The sequence below is a fragment of the Lepidochelys kempii genome, chromosome 9 (genome assembly GCF_965140265.1).
Source record: "Lepidochelys kempii isolate rLepKem1 chromosome 9, rLepKem1.hap2, whole genome shotgun sequence".
Taxonomy (NCBI): Eukaryota; Metazoa; Chordata; order Testudines; family Cheloniidae; genus Lepidochelys; species Lepidochelys kempii.
In genome coordinates, this window is record NC_133264.1 from 7,775,387 (window position 1) to 7,789,433 (window position 14,047).

The window sequence follows — 14,047 nt, forward strand, 5'->3', positions numbered from 1 at the left end:
GAGTAGGTCAGATGGTGGGCCACAAGGACTTGGAATGGAATAGTCCCAGCGTGGCACACGGAACAGTCTCCCCCTACCCCCAAACTGGCAGGCGGCACACATATCTAATCCTGCTACAGCATGGTCTAGTGGCTAGCGCACAGGGCTACGACTCAGGAGATCTGGGTTCTATTCCCAACTTGGCCAAGATTACGTGACCTTGGACAACTCACTGTCCCCCCCCATGACACAGGGATGATGTTTCAGCATGGCACTGTTGGACCCCCCTAGAGGAAGCTTCTGGACAACGGGAAGGTACCTCCAGAGAGAGCAGGTGGGTTTCTTTGTTCACCACAGTAGCAGCTCCCAGAGCGCTACCTCCATTGCTAACCCACAGCAGCATTACAGTAGCTCCACTCAGGGCAGGGACAGGCAGAAACCAGGTCTGCATTAGCAACATTAATTTTACATGAAGCAAAATATTTTACAGGAGAAGTGGTCCTGGGAGACCAGCAGGTACCATTATCCTGGAACCCAGCTGGAATGGGAGTGGCTAAAGACAGAGAACAAGGACAAAGCTGCTGAGGTAAGATGGACAGCAGGCATGGCCATTCCACCATGAGCAAAAGATGCTCTGCCCCACTCTTGAACTAGAGCCAGGAACTCTTCCCTTTTCCAACCCCCCCAACCCTTAGGATCGCCCAGAGCTCAAGCCCACTCCCAGTGTCCAGCCCCAGCAAAAGGGCTGGCTTAGCATGCCACCTCTGAGGCATGGGGGATGGAAAGAGATTCAGAGATTTTACAAAACTTTTACTATCATCTAGTTTGACCTCCTGCATAACACAGGCCAGACAGTTTCATCAGTAACTCCTCCATCCAGCCCATAGCTTCTGGCTGAGCTTTCAGAAAGAGCCAGTCTTGATTTAAGGACTGCAAATGCTGGAGAATCCAACACCACCCTAGGCAAGTGGCTCCAACCTTGAATTACCCTCACTGTTAAAAATGCATACCTTAGTGCTAGCCTTTGCCTAGCCTCAGCTTCCAGCCACTGTACCTCAGAATGTCTTTTTTTGCTAGGTTAAAGAGCAGTCTGTGATCAGAAATCTTCTCCACACCTAGGTACTTGTTGACTGATCAAGTCTATCTCTGGGATAAATTTAATAGTTGAAGCATGTTTAGTCTCTCATCAGAAGGTCCTTCAGTGGGAATGATGCCATCCTTTTTCCATCTAGTTACACTGAAAGCTCTTTGGGGCTGGGACCAGACCTTGCTATGTGTTCATACAGCACCTACCACAATGGAGCCCCAATCCAGATGGGGGCCTCTTGTAAGACTAGCACAAACTAACGGACCAGAATGCCAGGTAGCCAAGGTGCTATAGAATAAGGTGAGTACATCGTGTGACTCACAAAACCAGGAGAACAAGAGATGGAAGAACCCAATTAAGTCCCAGCCGGTCTCTCTCAGGCCAGGGCATAGCTTCAGTTTGAATTTAAGATGGGGGGGGGGAGGGGAGAAGAGAAACAGGACAAAAAGCAGAAGGGCAGCAAGATAATCCTGGGGGAAACAGTGCCCCACATAGCTGGGCGGGAGGAACAAAGGAGCAACGGTATGTCTGGTTCTGTAACTACAGGTACAACCCAAGTACACTTGGGTCTCTGGGGTCACAGCAAGACCTTTAAGGGATGCAACTCTCCCCACATATGGCTGCATGGCCAGGGCTGTCCTGCTACTTGAACAAGTTACAAGGTAGCTGCTTAAGGGAGTGGCAATGAATCACAGGACTGTCAATCGAAAACTTACTTTGTTTGGCTGCCAAAGGGAAGCATCTGCCTTCCCCCACTACAGGCCTCTGAACTGCTGGGCTCCAGAGAACAAGTAGAATGGTCTGTAAAGGTTTGTAACAGCAGCCGCTATCTATAGTCTCCTTAAGCCCTAAGGGGCTCTGTGCACTGCCCTTTTAAAGCATGTGTGGCTGGGTGCTGAAGCAGGGCCAATTGTCAGCACCTGTGCTCAGCTCCACACCAGACCAAAGTCTTGTCTGAGTCTGAGTCAGAGATAGGGGAGCTCTTTAGTCACCCAGCTCTCTGCTCTCACAAGGAGCTGATGGGGGGGGGGGCGGGAGAGAATAAGGTTATAGAGTCACTGCAGTGATAGCCCAGGGTGGGACCAGGGTTGGCCAGGTGTGAGTGGCTGCCCTTGCAAAGCTACACCTGAGCTACCGGGCCCTGACTGTTGCTGCACTCGCTAGTGTGTGTCGCTAGGACTTCCGAGGGCACAACCCATTGTCCTTAACTCTGCGCTGAGCTGAGCTGCTTCATGGTGCTTTCCCCGTGACTTGTACCTAGTGAGGAGCTAGGGAAGGGCGGGCGTCCAGTGACTTGTAGGGGAGGTTGTCTGCCCATCTGGGCACAAGGCATGAGAGGACTAGAGCATTCAGGTGCTTAGCTTGTGTACTTGCTGCAACGTGCGTGTATTATCAGCATGCAAGCAGACCCCCTGCTCTAATCCACCCCCTAGCCAACCAGCTAGCTCAGAGTGAAGGTACCACCCTATTCACCTGACAGAATCTTGTGTGTGGATAGGAGGGGACATAGGAATAACACCTGAATAAGAGCCCCAGCTAACTCTCCAGTGAACAGAGACCCCAAAGAGAAATTACCAATTAGGCCAAGCCCTTGAGACCATTTGTTAAGTCTACAGGAACAGCTCAATGGGGAAAACATAGGTCTGTAGGATCTGTATGTTGCTGAGCTGTGCAGTCCTGTCACATGCTCTACCGCTGGGAAAAAAGCCCTCTGGGCATTTTTCAGCCACTAACACAAAAAGCCCCGTGTGTAATCTGGGATTAGCCAGGTCAGCTAGTAGCAAAGTTCTCTGGTTACCGGTTCTCATCGCCAGCTCCCTCTCAACTCACTTATAACATGCTAGGAGTCACTGCACTGGGAGCAGCGAAGATGAGGCCTGCTACCCATCCTTAGCAAGGGGGGAGAATCCTAGAAGCATCCAGACAGATTAAAATAAGCAATAGCCCCTGCAGTGTTTATAGTGTTAAAAAAATCAAACCATTTGAGTGTGTCTTTCTGCATCCCCTCCTCCCCAAGGGTTACTAGGACAGCTATACCCAGCCGCATGGCACTGCGCAGGGAGTAGCCAGCACCCATAGCCCTATGGCCTGGGGACAGGGAGGACATTAAAACCAAGGCCATAAAGGCACGACAAGGCTAATCTTGTGTGGTTAAAGCACAGGACCGGGAGCCAGGAGATTAGTTCAGTTCCTGTCTCTGCTTCTGACTTGTTTTCTGATCATGAACAAGTCACGGCTCCTCTCTAAGACTCAGTTTCCCCATCTGCAAAGTAAAGCTAGTGATGCTGATTTGCTGTGCAGGGAGGTTGGGAAGCCCAATTCATTCATGCTCGGAGAAGTCTTGGATGGGAGGGTTCAAGACATCTAGTCTTGTTCTACAAAAAGTGTCTTGGGGTCCCAAATCTCTGCAGGCCCTGTTCAGAGAAATCTGCCCCTCCCCCAGCAAGCAGTATGGGCCTCAGCACCTCAGGCTTCCTCATGTAGACAAAGGACCAACTCAGCATTGCACAGGCTGGGCATCCGCACCTGAGCTAGGGAAGCAGCAAAAAGTGGTTTGAATCCAGTTCTCCATCCGGGCTGTTGCCTGTCAAGTGATCTTTATGTCACTGCAGCCACAGGCTGTTCTACCCCTACAGCCTGTTTCATGGGTGACAAAATTAGACCATCCTCTTAGCTGGGCCTCTCTGTGTGTGCACCACTTCTGCCTGCCTACAGGATGGAGGAGATTTAGCCCCTGCCTGTGTGGGATGCCGTTCTCTTTACTAAGCAGGCTAGCATTTTTACAGCTGCAGGCCCTGAGTTCTATTCTGGATGTCACCTAATATGCTTATTGGTGTCTGTGGGCCAGATTTTGCCCTTCCTTGCACCTCATGTTATCACTGACACCTGTGCAAAGTAGGTGTCAGATGCCACCGACTCAGAATTCCCCACTCCCTCCTGGGGATGGGGGTGTCATTACATCCACTGTGCACAGGTGCGGGTGCTAATACCTGCTGCAGGGAGACACAGGCTCGGAAGGTTTCCAGCCATGGCTATTTGCAAGCCCGAAGGATCAAAGTTTACTGCTATTATTATTTATTGTACTTGTATTACCATAGCACCTAGAGGCCCTGTACAGGACAAGGCTCCCCGTGTGCTGGGTGCTGCACAAACCCACAGGAACACACAGTCCCTGCCCCATGGGGCAACAATCTCTTTTGAAATGAGGCATGAGTGAGTGTGATGAACAATAGACGGGGTGTGGCGGAGAGGCCAAGGGTAACAGTGACAGGGTCAGTGGTTACACAGGCGAATAATGGGCACAGCTCAGTGGGTCCCAAGACAATAAACAACATCTGCTCAACCTGGCTACTGAAAAATCATGATTTCAGGCCTTCTTCTGCAGTTAAGTTCTGGGCCCCTTGGAATGAGATCTCTGAGCCCTGTAAGCACAATGCTGGGGATTACTGGGGGGGCGGGGGTTGATATTGGTGCCAAGTCACCCTCTCCTTTGAACAAGGTGCCCTGCAGCAGAGGCAGCATCCAGGACTTTGCAGGGCTCAGAAACGCCCAGACAGCTTTGGCTTGACCAAGCCCTGCCACCTGGTGTCTGCTACGCAGGTGACAAAAGCAGGAAGGACAGGGCGCATTGCTGCCTGCATCCTGGACTGACAAATCAGGTGCCAGCAGCTGCTGGAACAGAGTAAATGGGGAAGTATTGCTCTTGTCCTCCGCATCACTGACCGCTCAGAGATCTGGGGCCTCGCTCCTTGGGCTAAAGGGCAGGCAGAGCCAGGGAGGATCCTCTGCTCCCCCAAACAAGAAAACTACTAGGGCTGCTTCCTCCCACAGGGGAAGTGAAACAGCCCTGCCTTTGAGACAGGCCAGCAGAGGCAGAGCAATAGCTCCAACAAGCGGCTGGCAGGCAAAGGGTGAGTGCTGCGGTCGGGTGAGATAAAGATGTGCCATGGGGATAGCCAGGGGTTGACAAAAGGCAGTAAGAGGCAAGTCCCCAGGTCCCAGCTGATTACAACGGGCGCTAGGGCCGGAGAGCAGCTGCACCGAGCGGGGTCTGCTACAGGGGCACAGCCTGGCTCCCTCAGGCTCTCCTGGGAGAGAGCTGCCGCTGGTTCCCAGACTCTAGGGAACAATTCTGTCATTGTCCCAGACAAGCCTGTCTTCAGACAACTCCTCTGGCTCCCCACTTGGCTGGCTCTGATGATGCTGAATGGGAAAGACAGCCCAGACTTGCCCTTCCTGTTTCTCTAACCCCGGGGTTCTCAAACTGGGGTCATGACCCCACAGGGGGTCGCAAGGTTATTACATGAGGGGTCGCGAGCTGTCAGCCTCCACCCCAAGCCCCGCTTTGCATCCAGCATTTCTAATGGTGTTAAATATATTTAAAAATGTTTTTAATGGATGGAGGGGGGGTCACACTGAGACTTGCTATGTGAAAAGGGTCACCAGTACAAAAGTTTGAGAACCACTGCTCTAATCCTCTGCAGACCTGTAGCAGCTGAACACATGCAGTGTATCTAGCATTGGACACCCCTGTCCTCTCTCAGGATGCAGCGACTGTGGGTGCCAGCACCATCTTCCGCTGCTCCAACCTCTGGAAGCTCAGACTCTTGTGTCTTTTCAGGCTCTCCTAATGATGTCTCCTTTCCCCCTGGCCCAGACCTCAAGATCCCCTCTCCTTGGCCATTGTGTATTCCTGAAATCCAAACTTCCCCAGTGCTTTCTTCACACCTGCTTAGAGAGCGTTCTTCTAAGCACACCAGTGAGGCCTTTTGCCCACTCTGAGAATCCCTGCTGGCACAATCTATCCCAGACATGAGCCCCAAACAACCCCCCCGTGGCTGGAGGAGTCCCAGCCAACCCCACCCCACCGAGTGCCAGGCCAGCTCCAGAGCGGGTCTGTGCTGCTGGCCCAACTCCCTCCACCCCAGTGACACTGGCTTCAACCAGAGAGAGAGGTTGGGGCCTCGGAATGCAACATGGGTGGGACCACAGCCCGGGTCAGGGGAGGCTTAGCCCGCCCTGGCCTATAATACCCGCCGCCCATGCTCCCGGAGCCTATCCAGTTAAGAAACAGGGGGCTGAGCTGGTGTTATAGTGGGACATTTGCCTCCTTCTTTCCCCCTCCATTTCATTGGACTGGGAGACACATCCAGGATCTCTAATTCTCAGGGGTCAGAGACAGACAGAGGCTTTCAGCTAATTCAGCATTGTTCTAACAAAGCAAACAAATCGGCTCTCAGGCTGAAGCCTGGTTTGCCAAGGTTTAGTGCAGAGCCAAGTGCATAGGCTGTGAAGGCCAGACACAAGCATGAGAGGACTCTGGGGCAGGCGGCCCTTCACGCCGTTCTGGGTTCCCTTTTCCTGGGAAAGCTGCAGGGGCAGCTAGCTCTGTGTTGAGATGCAGGTCTGGAGACATAGGTCAGGAGCAGAGAGGCAAGTTGATGGGTAGCTGAATTCATGTGAGCCGAGTAGTGGAGAGGATCAGCAAGTGGGTCAATGGAAGAGAGATGTGAGAGCTGCCGAGATACCTTGTGGTGGAATTTTCCCCATGCTTGTGTAGTCAGGGTAAACCCCAGCAGCTGAATTAGTGCAAACTTTGGCTTGTCCTTGCCCACACTTGCCCCTGTGTGGGTCAGCACGCAGAAGCAGCTACGTTGATTGCTGATGCAGGGCATTCTGAGTGGAGACATGGCCTCAGTAAATGATGCTTCAGCAATAAACTCAGTTAAGCAGGTGAAGAATCAGCAGAGCTGTGAAATAAAGTCTATAGGGAGTAAGAGTGAAATCACCCTTTCCACTACACCAAGCTGCTTTCACTAATGTGGAGACCATTGTCTGCAGGCAGATCCTGGCTGGAGCCTGGGGCAGATTTGCAGGGTACCTCTTCCTGCCTGTCACCCAGACTCAAAAGAACATCCGGCTCCAAGCAGGATGTGTGATTTTCTCCTGCAGCACTCTCACTTTCCCTGCACTAGAGGGAGGCAGATCAGGGCAGCTGACACCTGCAATATCAAAGCCAGGACACTGGGGTTGGCAGGAGCTGGCAAACCATTAGCCCAGGATTGCCAGGGTGCAAAGGGGAGGGCAGCAAGGAAGGGAGAGGATGAAGATGAAGAATAGCTGGATTAATAGAGAATGGGGAGAGGGGGACTCCAAACCTGTGAGTTTTTCCTTTGCCTCCAGGTTGGCCTTCTGTACAAGGTAAAGTTGGGGTGGGGGGATTTCAGGGTTCTTTGTGGCTAGGCAGTATGGGCTAGTTAGCGAGGACGCTGGGCTAGGAGTCAAGTGTCTTAGGTTCTAGTCCTGGCTCTGCTATTGACTGGCTGTGTGACCCTGGGCAAGTCACCTCTTCTCTGTGTGCCTCTTTCCATGCTAGCCAGACCACGGTAAGTGCACGTGGTGATTTACAGGGCAAATGATCCGCCCTGCTGCCCGAGCTCTGCTCTGGTACAATGGAGACAGGGGTTATCAGAAAGCAGCCTGCAACTTCCACTGGGACCAAGACAGGTGGGGATCACAAAGTTAGACCTGCCAGGAAGCTACTCTGAGTGGAGCAAGGCCTAAGTGAATAGAGAACTGAGTGATTACACTGTCAGCTAAGCAGGTGAAGAATCAGGGACCTTATGCCAGTGGAGGATTGGGCATAGCAGATTTCTGCTTCACCGCACCCTTGCCACCCACCTGGAATTCCCCAACACGCTTTGCACTTCTACGCCAGAGGTTCTGGGGGGTGTCTGGTCCAGGAAGCGGCTATGCTGGCAGAGTTCCCCTGCACAAAGTCGCCACAGGCCATCTCTGTCCACTTTAAACCCATATTGGGCTGCTTATGGGAGTGGACTTAGCAGACCAGAGAATCCAACCCAAGGTCCTTTCCCTGCAGAGCTCATAAAGGAACACAGACCTGACAGGACAGGAGTTCAGCCACCCAGCGTGTGGAGACAACAGGGGTGAGGAGAGCGAGCAGCCCAGGGAGGGGAGGGGTGAGGAAGGAAGGGGAGAGGCCTTGGTGGAGGAGAGATTGTTCCATGCAGATCTGGGGAAAGCTTGTTAATTGTAACCCTCCATTTCTAAGCAGGGGATGGAGGGGATAGCTTTGTCCCAGGAGTCACCATGCCTCTGCAGTGGTGTATGCTGGCAGTTCACACACTGCAGGCCCCAAATTCCAGGCAGGGGTTAGTTTACACTCAGCTGGTTCCTGATCTGGAGAGCTACAGGTGACTGCCTCATCCCGTTTCTTGTGCAGGAAACATGGGGGTAAGAGACAGCACAAAGCAGACAGCTGTGCCGGAGGTGCAGGAACCAGCCCTGTGGAGATGCACGTGAGGGGGCTCTGTGAGGTCTGTGAGCCACCGGGAATCATCCAGAGCAGCAAGCGAAGGCCGAGACTGAATGGACTGAGATCATGCTGGACATGCTGCTCTTCTGGATCTACTCAGCACCCTGTGGACAGCCTGGTACAGGTCCCCCTAGCACCATAGCTGTAGTTTGACTTCTATGTTTGGGGCACCTCCAGCCAGGCCAATGGGGCTGTGCGTGGGGGGCAAATTCCGTGCCTGCTCGAGGCTTGTAATTTGGGGGGCAATGCCCCCCATGCTCCCACAAACTACACCCATGCCTAGCAGCTATCCCAGAAACTCCCAACCACCTAGCCCTGGCCCTCCAATGGCAAACATGGAACCCAGGGGCTTTCAAAAAGTTTGACCCTATTTCCAAGTGCCCAGCAGGGTTTTAAACTATGTGATCCCCACTGACCTCATTGGAAGTCGCACAGCTAAACTCTGCTGGCTCGCGACGAGTAGAACAGAATTCCTGGTCAGGGAACGTTGTGCCTTGCTAGTCCTGCTTGGGGGAGTCCATTTCACGCTGGTCTCTGACCCCTCTGCAGCGGCAATTATTCCCAAAGGTATGTTACTCCTCCATTTCCAGGCAGGAGAGTGGCACTTCTCTAAGGCACAGGATGGCAGGTTCAGCCTGGGACCTGACAATCCAGCTAGATTCATGCTCCTCAGCCCCAGCCACCACGATCCTAGACTTCGCATGAAGCTGCCAGTTCTGTAGCTGATGCCTAAGGTGGATAGATCCCAGCCCACCTTTGTGTGGCTCTCGGGAGTTTGTGGGGCCAAATGAAGGGAAACCCTGGGGTGAAGCACAGCACACACAACTGCAGTCCAGGGGTGGGGTGCAAAGGTGGAGTCTAGGATGGCTGGGGACCGAAATAGCCCGTGGTATGACTCAGATAGTTCCAGGGAGCAGCTCTAAGTTACACCAGCCTCCCGAGGGCTACCTATGGGCAGCTCCACAACCTAGAGCTCCCCAGAACCCCCACAGCAGCATGGACTTCAGCCCCATCCCCTCTCACTCTAACACACCCCAGCCTGTCTGTGGCGCACCCCCTTAGCCAGGGAGTGGGAGGGAGCCTGCATGGGACAGCCTACAGCTGTCCACCAAGATCCCTGTGCTGGGGGATTCTCTCCCAGAAGCTTTCATGGCCACTGTACTCCACCATAGCAGCACAAAGGAGCGGGAGCAGAGGTTATCCCTCCACTGGGCGGCAACCCAAGAGCACAAGTGACTCAGTGGATACATGGGGCAGAACTGGCTGGCAGCTGACACTTTGTACCATGACAGCAGTTTAACCCTTTGCTATTCTGAAGAGCTTTTGGGAGCTCCATAGTTAAGGCTGCAGCCAGCTTCCATTAAAAAGCTCTCTCAATACTGTCCCCTCCCCCACTTATCATTTTGTTTGGGAAAATATGCTTGGCCTACAAATTTACTCTGGCGCCTCAGGAAAACAGGTTGGCCAAGTCTGAGGAGGATTTGTCAAGCCATTTTGGCGTTACAGCTAATTGCCCCAAGTGGAAAGTTTTACTTGTAACTTCCCCTAGTTCAGAAGTGGCTTGTTCCTGCCCCTGCCAGTTTTCCAGGGCGCCAACCTGGAGACTCAGGTGTTGGCTGCATTTGAGGAAAATAGGATGGAATTATCTTTGGGGCAGGTAGAGACTCTCTGTTCCGGGTTTGTGCAGCGCCTAACACCATGGTGCACTAGCCCATGGCTGGGGTTCTAGGATAGACAGATAAATAGATAAATTCATAAATTGGGCCATAATTTGGTTGTGAATCTGTATGGGCCCAATCCTCATATCGATGGAAGCTGGGATAGACCAGATTTCTTCAGCTGTCTGTATACTGGGTGGTGTACACACAAAAAGGAAGACAATGTCTTTGCCCTAAGGCTGTCACAATAAATCTGCCTTTTCCTTTCTAGATCACTTCCCAAGGCTGTAACCTTGGCACTAACATTAGCCTGGACCCTTTGTTCCATCCGCAGTTTGTTTGCTGAGGCAGCCTCACTCCAAGCCGATGCTCATATGCTGATGTTGTGTTGCCTCCCCTCTATTTTTAGTAGGAGGGGTGGTGATTTATTTCTCCAGAGCACTTCATTTCTCAGCTACATCTTTCCTCGCTGCTTTATTTCTACCTGCCAGCATCCTTACTTGAAGCATGAAGAGAATGTCTACGCTGCAATTAAAAACTTACAGCTGGCCCACAACAGCTGACTTGGGCTCACAGGGCTCCTGCTAAGGGGTTGTTTAACTGCCGTGTCAACATTCGGGCTCAGGCTGGAGCCCAAGCTCTAGGACCCTGCAAGGTGGGAGGATCCCAAAGCTTGGGCTACAGCCCAAGCCCAAATAGCTACACCACAATTAAACAGCCCCTTCGCCCAAGCCCTGCAAACCAGAGTGTTCTGGCATGGGCCGGCCATAGGTTTTCAATTACAGTGCAGACAGACCCTAAGAGGTCAAGCAACTTCCCAAGCATGTACAGTGGAGCATTGGGCTGCAATCCTGGCAGCGTTAACAAAGATGGATGGCAACAAATAAATGATCTTTCTAATTATTGCTCTAGTTGTAAATTTTAACCAGCACTGAAAATCCAAGGAACACCCAGTGCTGCAGGAAGTACTGCTGAGGACTCAGAAGGGAGGACTCACTAGCTCTCTCCAGAATGGTGCCAGGGTGATGCCATGGAGTTTGGCAGATAGGAAATAAACCCAAGTCTCTGGCCCATCCGTAGCCGTCAAAAGTTCCCATAACACTTTCATAACAGTTGTGATGTTAACTACAGGGTCACAGCCAAATTTCAACTCTGATTATTGTATTCTGCTTCCCTACATCCTCCTGCAAATGCAATTGGATATAATACTCTTCTTTACTTCTTGCCCTAAACTGTTGTGTAGTGTTACTGTGAGCTATTAAACAGCTGTTGTGTTTCACCCCAGAAATGGCTGTTCCATAGTGGTGGCTGAAGTATATACTTTGGGTCTCTATTCTTCAAGAGTGGGTGCTTCAGCACTTTGGTTTCATCACAAAGCCCTCACTCCCAATGCCCGCGAGACGCTATTGATCTGAACCCACAGAAGTTTCAGCTAATGCAGGTGAGGTAAGGCCATCAGCAGCCGTGGGCTACTCGCACCAGAGCTCTGAGCCTGATGTGCTACTCATACGCTCCAGCACCTTGTTGTATGAAGCTTCTCTCACCAGCAAAGCAAAACCTGACTGAATGCTGCTACTTGCTTCATAGCTGTACAAGTATGCTGCTAATTCCATTGAGAACATGCCCAGCAATGTTCTGACCCAGTGATATCCCCCAAGGCCCTGAACCACCTGCTGGCACAGGACCCAGGAGTCCTCACACTGGTCTTTGCCAACACCTCCTGCCTGATAAAGGCCTGGAAGGCTGCAGGATATCCAGAGTGACCAAAGAGACAATGGCATCCAACAAAGCAAAGGATTTCCCAGCTGTCAGAGCCCACTTGCTGGGCATCTCCCTGTCTCCTTTCGAGGTTAGGACCACTTCCTACCTGGGGCTCGCATCAGACTGGCTGCCAAACCAGCTCTGGTGACGAGCACAAGGATGAGTGTGGGTTCTTCACTAGGTCACACCAGCACTGGTATACATATATGAGAGCGCTTAGGAGACCCCTTTGCCACCTGCTGTGGCTGCTCCTTATCCCAGACCTGCTGCTCCATGGAGATTCCATGGTCCCCTCAGTTTTCGCAGGTGATGGGATGGTAAAGAGCAGAGTGAGGAGTAGTGGGATTAAGACTTTCATGTCTCTGGTGGAGCTTGAGGATCCCCCAGGCCCATGTCCCAGACACAGCAGTTTGACAAAGGAGATCACAACTTCCTTCAGTACCCATCATTGCCCCTTGTGATCAGTCAGAATCACTGGGAAACAATGCGAGGCCTCCACATAGCAATGCAGGAATTGCCAGTCTAGATCAGAATGATGGTCCATCTAGTGGTCAGTGACAGTGGTCTGTAGCAGGTGCTTCAGAGGAAGGTATAAGAAACCCTGCTGATGGCATGGGATAACCTGTCCCCAGGAGAAATTTCCTCCAGACCCCCAAGTCAGAGGCTAGCTCATGTCCCGAAGCAGGACGGTTTATGCCCCTTCTCAAACTCTTGTTTGTTTAGAGTTTGCTGTTTTAACCTGGATTTCTCTTTTAGCTATGTGTCCAGTCCCTGTTTTAATCCTGCTAAACTCTTGGCCACAATTATATTTGGTGGCAGCGAGTTCCATAGGATGATTATGAGAACATAAGAATGGCAATACTGGGTCAGACCAACAGTCCATCTAGCCCAGTATCCTGTCTTCCGACAGTGGCCAATGCCAGGTGCCCCAAAGGGAATGAATAGAACAGGTAATCATCAAGTGATCCATTCCTTGTCGCCCATTATCTTTAAAAGTATTTTCTTTTATCAGTTTTGAATTTTCCACCACTTCATTCCATTGAATATCACTTAGTTCTTGTTTTTTGAATCAAAGTGGGTGTAAGTTCCTGATCTACCCTCTCTAAACCATTTAGGATTATTTTACATATCTTGCCCCCTTTTGTATCAAGTCTCCTGTCTAAGGTAAACACACCCAGTCTTCTCAGTCACTCTTCATTATGAGTTGTTCCAGGTCCTTAACCTTCTTGCCAAAGGTCTCTGACTCCCCCTTTATTCTGCAATATCATTTCTGAGATAGAGTGATTAGCAATGAACACAGTATTTGAGGCAGTATCCATGCTCCTGGCTCCCACAACCTCATTCTTCTGGCACAATGAACCTTTCTACCACAAGGGTAAAGCCTGTCTGTGCAGGGTACAGAACTTTCTTGGGGCTGGCCAAGACAGTGGAATGAACTCCCTGAGGAACTAAGGACCATCACAAATCTCACCATCTTCCGCTCCAAGTGCAAGGTGCACTTCTTTGACCTGCCTTCTCTAACATAAACATAGATAGACCATTTGAAAGAAATCCAGAACAAAGCCCTCCACGGCATACACAAGCCTTCAGTTTTATGAATGAGCCTTGAGGTAGCACTGACTGTACACCAGTATGTACACGTGTGTCTGTGTCCACGTGCGTGTGTATAAACACACACCTTTATTTTGGGGTGCTCCCTTTTCCATCGCACACCGACAATACGGTTTGCATTTCATAGCCCAGCACATACAGCGCAACTTCCTCCTATATGGTGGTCACAGTACTGCCAACCCCTTATGTTCAAAAGTCATGAGTCAGGCTCACCAAAAAGCAGGAGATTGGCTCTCAAATCAGGAAGTTATGCAAGAGTAATGGCTGTAGCGTTCTTTTCATTTGCCTTTTGCTTTCTAACGTGCACTGGCGTCACATTTTGAAGCTTCCTCCACAGCCACCAGGGCTAGAAACTTACTTTGTCTTGAAGAATGAAGGCTGAAATCCACACAGACCCGCTGGACTCTGAGAGCTGGAGCTCTAAGGAAAACAACAGTGATCAGGAGACTCACGACAAAATCACCAGAGTTGGGACCACTGTGGTTAAATAGAGAGGTCCCCAAGAGAGGCCCTGAGAGGAAACTGAGGAAAATCACAACACCCCTTTGGCAGGGACCTGCTGAGCTGGAGGCTGCACCAAGGCAGCCTGGCCTTGCCCTGGGGGACATGCCCTGC